General features: G+C 44.0%; 1 non-coding gene across 1 annotated transcript; it reads left to right on the forward strand.

Annotated features, from left to right (window-relative positions):
• Nucleotides 1-6,322: 6,322 nt before the first annotated feature.
• On the forward strand, nt 6,323-6,394 carry TRNAE-CUC (transfer RNA glutamic acid (anticodon CUC)). Its single transcript has one exon. It is a non-coding gene; the product is annotated as a tRNA-Glu (tRNA).

The raw sequence follows: 6,394 nt of genomic DNA on the forward strand, positions 1-6,394 counted from the left end.
GTGTCTCAAGGCAAGAATTTTTTAGTAGCTATAAATCCAACAATTTTTAATTTTAAGTAAGGCAGATATTTGTCAGAGGCCTATTTTTCAATCTAACAGCTGCTTAGAGGTCTATTTCAAAACCATACATGTCGTTTTCAGGGCCAAATACAACTCCAGTATGGACACACAGCCACCTCCTACCAACACTACCATCACCCTACTCATATCATGTGCTTTCTACCACTCAGTGGCAGTACTGGGACAGTAACTGTCTCGATACCTCCACTAAATTTGCTGCTGTACTTCCAGCTAAAATTGAAGTTTACATCTTCTTTTTTTATCCCCGAAACAGTTTATTTTGCAAGACATAGATTCCTTTAAAACAGAGTTTTCCTGCTTAGAGGTTATGTTTTGATAGCATACTGTAGTTACAATATCTTATATCTATATTACTACCCAGGCAAAAGTTAGGCAAATCCAAAGTTAAATTGGTTAAAATCTCCGATCTCACTGGCACAAGGCTTCTCTACTACAGCACAGAAGAATGGGGCCCTGCTCTCTTGTTACTCCTCCGTCTCCACTTAGATTACAGAACTGGGGGAAAAAAGGCAGAAAACTGCAGACTGAAACCAATACCATTTACCCAGCATCTCTGGCCAAGTTGCAGAAGGTATGCAGCCCTATCCATCAAAGTGGTGGAAACCCTACTTACCTGTTAGCTGAACTGGCACAACAATGACAGTGACCAAGACCTTATTTTAGCGCCGGAAAAGCTGTCTCTGTTCTTATGTACCAGTTCCCTGCCTATCATCATTCTAAGCATGGTCAGCCCTGCTGTACTGTGTAGAAAGCTCTGAGGACAGTGCATAGGTTCCATATAGCAGGCCGTTGTTTAAACCCAGCCACACAGCTTGCTCTCCCACTCCCCCCCTCTTCCTCCCCCCCACTCCTGGAGGGATGAGGAGAATCAAAAGAATGTAACTCCCACGGGTTAAGAACAGTCCAGTAACTAAGGTATAACACAAACCACTACTGCTACCACCAATGATAATAATGATAAGGGAAATAACAAGGGATGAGAATACAACCGCTCACCACCCGCTGACCAATACCCAGCCTGACCGGAGCAGTGATCAGCCGTTCTGGGTAACTGCCCCCAGTTTATATAGTGGGCATGATGTGCTGTGGTATGGATGCCTCTTTGGCTAGTTTGGGTCAGGTATCCTGTATCTGGTTCCTCCCGGCTTCCCCTCCTCCCTTGCAGAGCATGAGACTCAGAAAGTCCTTGGTCAGAGTAAACATTACTGAGCAGCAACTAAAAACATCAGTGTCATCAGCGCTGTTCCAGGCTGAAAGTCAAAAACACAGCATGGCACCAGCTACTAAGAACGAGAAAAATGACTGCTACTGCTGAACCCAGGACACAGGCAAAGAAATTAAGTTACTCCAGTATTTACACTGCCCCAAGCATTTCACATACATATTCTAGCCTACTGGCATGGTGAAGAAATCACTCAGACTCCTGTCAGACTAGCAGAATAAGCAGGCTGGGACTGGCACAGAATCATTGTACAAGTCATGATTACAGCACTGTAATTTAGTTTGGGTCTCTATACAGCACAGAGGGTAGAAGACGGTCTGAATGGGTAGCTCTTTCCCCAGGCAATGTGTTCCATGGCGATTCATTTGAGTACAAATGACCTAACATCATTTTAATTCATTGTCTTTGTGACATCAATGCTTAGACTCTAAAATTCATGTCATTCATTTCAGGATGGGGCAGATTTGTTTTTCACTCATTGTACTATTTTTATAAGGTGTGATTTGTGTAATTTATTTTTTTTAACATCTGCAACTGTTAGCTTATAGCTTGTTTATTTAAGGAAGACAACCTGCCATAAAGAATTACACTGCTGAGCTTGAACACCATAACAGTCTTACTGTTTTCAAAAGGAAGTTTCCAAAACGAATAAAAATAAAGGTGACACCAGTCTTTTCCCCCTTAGCAGTCATCCTGGTTTTCTCGATTATTCTGACAATTGTTCACCATGAAGTAGTCACAAAATAGGTCTCATACAGGCAGACTCTTAGCATACATAATTGAGGCTCTGCTTGATCCTACCATGCACTGGGGGTTGACTTCTGTAACAATACATGGCTATTTTTATCCTGGTTTCTTTGGTTTATGTAATGATGAATTTTCTGACTGTCCCCAACTAACCCTGTAACTTTGAATTGATTGTCTAGATGTAACTCAATTTGACAGAGGTATTGAAAATTTCTGCAAGTTTCACAAAAATGAAAGAGAAAGAGGCCAGAACTTGAAACTTAATCAGAAGTTCTCCTCTGTGCATCCGTTTCTGCTGTTTAGCAGAGCAAAACAGTTGCTTCCAAAATGTTCTGCAGAAAAAGAAGACTGTAAAAGAAAAGGAATTTGCTGAGATATGTGAGATGATGATTAAAAAAATCATATTTGTTCCAACTAAGGTATTTTGTTGACCTCAGTGGCACTGGAGGAAGCACCCCTTTGCCATAGTTATCCCTGAACCCCAGAATCACGTGCATTTTACCACAGGGTAAGAGGAAAAAAGCTGACACAGGTTTTCCTGGATCAAATCCAGTGTCAGGGGAAGAACGAAAGACCAAGGAAAACAGTACAAGAACTTGTAAAAGTATTTATAAAAATATTGTTGGTGAGTTATGCCGCCATTTTGTTTCGGGATTTTAAAATAATTTGCTGTAAATAGTGACCAGTCTGCAGAGCGTTAAGACGTGACACTGCAAATTCTCACATGCTGCCCCCTAGCTCTGGTTTAGTTAAACTACAAGAAGATAGAGCAAGTCACTGTACAGCTTGGAAGATGATTTTGGAGCTAAGAGTACCAGAACTGCTGTAACATTTGGACAACCACTTGAGATTTTCCTTAGATTATTTCCATAAAATGCAATTAGGGTGAAAACAGATATCAGGAATGTAAACTACAATAGTATTTCCCCCCAGAAAATCATTATAATCTAATAGTTAAGTAACCATTCTGACCACACATGGAAATTAAACATAAAACCGCAAAAGACTGGGCGTAATTTGTAACTTTGCTTCCCTAAAACTGGGATGATGTACATTTTAAATCAGGCTAACTTAAAGCAGAAAAGCTGATGTCAAGACTTTCCATATCAAATATTCACTTGAAGAAGGAGAGGAGTGATAAATACACACATTACATATAGTTATAACTACCATATACAGCTTTTGTACAAATAAGGATTTTCACTACTGCTGAAGCATGTACTCCAGGTAGTCAAGACGATTTGCACTTACCATTATATGGCCCTGCCTTGGCAGGGGCATGGACTAGAGGATCTCTAGAGGTCCCTTCCAACCCTAATGATTCTGTGATTTTGTGATTATATAGCGGAAGCATACTCAAATAATATACTTTCAGTAAATCAGCACATTACTTTGATGCTATTCTTACTCATGTTTATATAGTAAGCCTACTGTCACACATAACTCACATGGCAAATTAAAGTAATAATAATATGCAATATATTCATATGGAACAGACAAGTTAATTGCACGCTGCTTTACAGCTTGCATTTAAAGTAATTGCTCTTATTTATCAGACTGCAAATTCATTTAAGCTTTGCACACTGAACTCTGAGAGCTGGGATACAGTACCTTGAACACTGGATGTTACTCTTTTGGTTTTACCAACACACCACTGTTCCATTAAGTGGGAAGAAACACTGGCCTCCGACATTCCTTCCCTGGTGCTTTTGGGAAGATTGTTCTTCTCCAGCTAGCATCACAGGGATTCAGGCACAGGCAGTAGCTGCTGCTGTGCTGGCAGGAGGCTGAATCGCTGACAGCTTCACTGATGCATTTCTCTATCGAGTATAGGAAGTCAGAGAAGAGGTGTAATTTTTTGTCAGTGCACATGTCTTGTACAGAAAAGAAAGCTACTTCTAATAATAACTAGAGCACATATTATTTTGAGTTCTACTTCCTTGGTGGTCTAGTGGTCAGACTCCTGCCTCCCAAAACCTGAGGGAGATTTCTTATTTCATTAAAATTTCGCTAGTACATACATACAGAGTTTTCACCACTCTTAATCAACAACCCTTTCACTACTCAAGAGAAATTCAGTATGATATATTGCACATCTCAAAAATAACTTGCTAATTGTCAAGCATAAGAGAGTGAGAAGTATTTGTTTCTACATCTTAAGTTTCCTAAGGCATACACAAAATGCATTCCCCTGCCCTGACATTTGGCATGAGATCCCACCTTTCATAGGCTAAGCAACTTTTCTGAAATTGACAGGGTAGTATTTTGCCTCTGTCCCACAGGCAACTTAAAAATCGGGGGGAGGGGGTCACCCCTGCCTTCCTCTGAGGTGTTGCACAACAGAGGTGCTCTTAAGAACAAACAGTGGCAACAACCTTTCTCTAACACGTCTTCAATGCAGCTGATATGGACCTACCCTACTTTTAACCTGGCTGTCTCAAGTGCTGCTAGCATCACAGCCATGGAAGCACAGAAATCAGTACCTTCCAAAACCCACCTGAGAAGCACCCAGGGTGGGGAAACATGTGCTTTTAACCACAACTCTGGTGAGAAGCATACAAACTCCTTTAAAGCTAGCTCAGTTTCTGCGGTGTAGCACCACTGTTGTATTTGGTTGGTGCCCTTTGCAGGTTCTGAGTTGCAGGAAACCAGATCCCTTTGCCTTTCTTCTGAGTTTGTAGGAAACCAGAAACTTTGCCTTTCTTCTCAAGACAGGGCACAGATTAGCTGCTGGGACCAGGCAACCTTTCACCTAACCATATCCCCCTTTTTGCAATGGCTTTAGGCTGCAGTGGTGCCTCTGTCTGAGCTGTGCTCTGCCTCCAGGGCTCCACAGCTTTGTCTACTCTAAGGCCTTAACAAAGCAGTTGTAGATAGACACATGAAATGCAGTTCCTGCAGTATCTAAGACTATGTGTATTTAATTGGGCCTGATTGTAACCTCCCATTTTGTAAGTTACCTACTTCACTGCACAGTGATGTTGCTCAGTTTGGACAAAAGAAAGCTCCATCGCAATCAAGACATTTTGCTCAAGCCTGCTCCTATGAAGGCTATGGGATGAAATGAACCATTGGCTGTACAGGGACTCAAGTGAGAGGGAAACCAAACACCCAAACCTCCCGAGTACATCCCTGAGGAAAGTGGTCTCCCTAAGTTTGTTTTCAGACTCTAAAGCTTTTAAAGATAAGCTAATGCATATTTGCAGAGTCCACAAATACATAGGCTGAAGCTTATCTATCTTCACATGAAAAAGGTTACTTTTATAGTGCATTTCAGAGGCGTGTGTGTGGTGTGTGAGAACTAGCGAAATTTGCTCGTGTACTGCAAACCCTCTTACATTATGGACACTACTTACAATAGGAAAAGCTCACTTCTGCTAGTACAGCTCTCAGATCCGCTTTGCTCACGAAATCAACACACCAGAGGAATAAGCACTTACACGTATGTCATTTGCATTGATAGCAGAGCTTTCAACTCCTCTCTTAGAAACCTTACCAATAAAATACGAAGTCACAGATTCATAACTGTTGTGTAAGAAGGCCCTCGCAGCCCGAGGCAGAACCCCCACCAATCTCGTTTTCCCTGTGGAGACACGGGCTTCCGCTTGAGGCAGGCCTTTGATCGGCTCTCCCGTGCAGACCAAACACCGAAAAGCGGTGTAGCTGCGGGCTTCTGCCTCCACAGCTGCCTGAAGAGGAACCCAGGCGAGGGGAGGCCAGCCCCACCAGCACGCTCGCTCCCGCCTCCTAGGAGCTGCCGGCCGGGATTCGCAGCGCACAAGCAGTTGCAGCAGTATCCCGTAGTGAGACTGAGGGACGGCGTGAACAGGCAACTCGAAATGAAAAACACCCACCCCGCACAGCGCTGCTCCTGACAGGGACCGCCCAGAGCCCAGCGCGGTAACAGAAGGACCGCCAGGTCGCGCTCAGCTCCCTCCTCCGACCGACCCGCCCTTTGCGCCGGCTGCGCAGCGCTGGCCACCGCGTTGTGCGAGGCATAGCTGGCCCCTCTCCTGCAGCGCCAGAAAGACCGCAGGGCCTGGGCTATGTAGCGCCCGGCCTCTGACCGCCATCCCGTATCTCACCCCGTCTGGGATGCTCCCTCTCTGCTCACCCCCCTTCCGTAGGATGGAATGGAACGTCCCTCATACGTACAACTGTCTCCGGGACTTGGTACTGCCCGGAAGAGGGGAACATGAAAAAAATTAGCAGAGTGGTACAGGGGCCTCTATGTGAATTTTTGAGGAGGCTGGTAGAACGTTCCGTAGAAGATCCCTGGTGGTCTAGTGGTTAGGATTCGGCGCTCTCACCGCCGCGGCCCGGGTTCGATTCCCGGTCAGGGAA

Source organism: Pezoporus occidentalis, unplaced genomic scaffold (genome assembly GCF_034315485.1).
Source record: "Pezoporus occidentalis ecotype Australia unplaced genomic scaffold, CSIRO_AGI_Poc_V1 ctg39, whole genome shotgun sequence".
Taxonomy (NCBI): domain Eukaryota; kingdom Metazoa; phylum Chordata; class Aves; order Psittaciformes; family Psittacidae; genus Pezoporus; species Pezoporus occidentalis.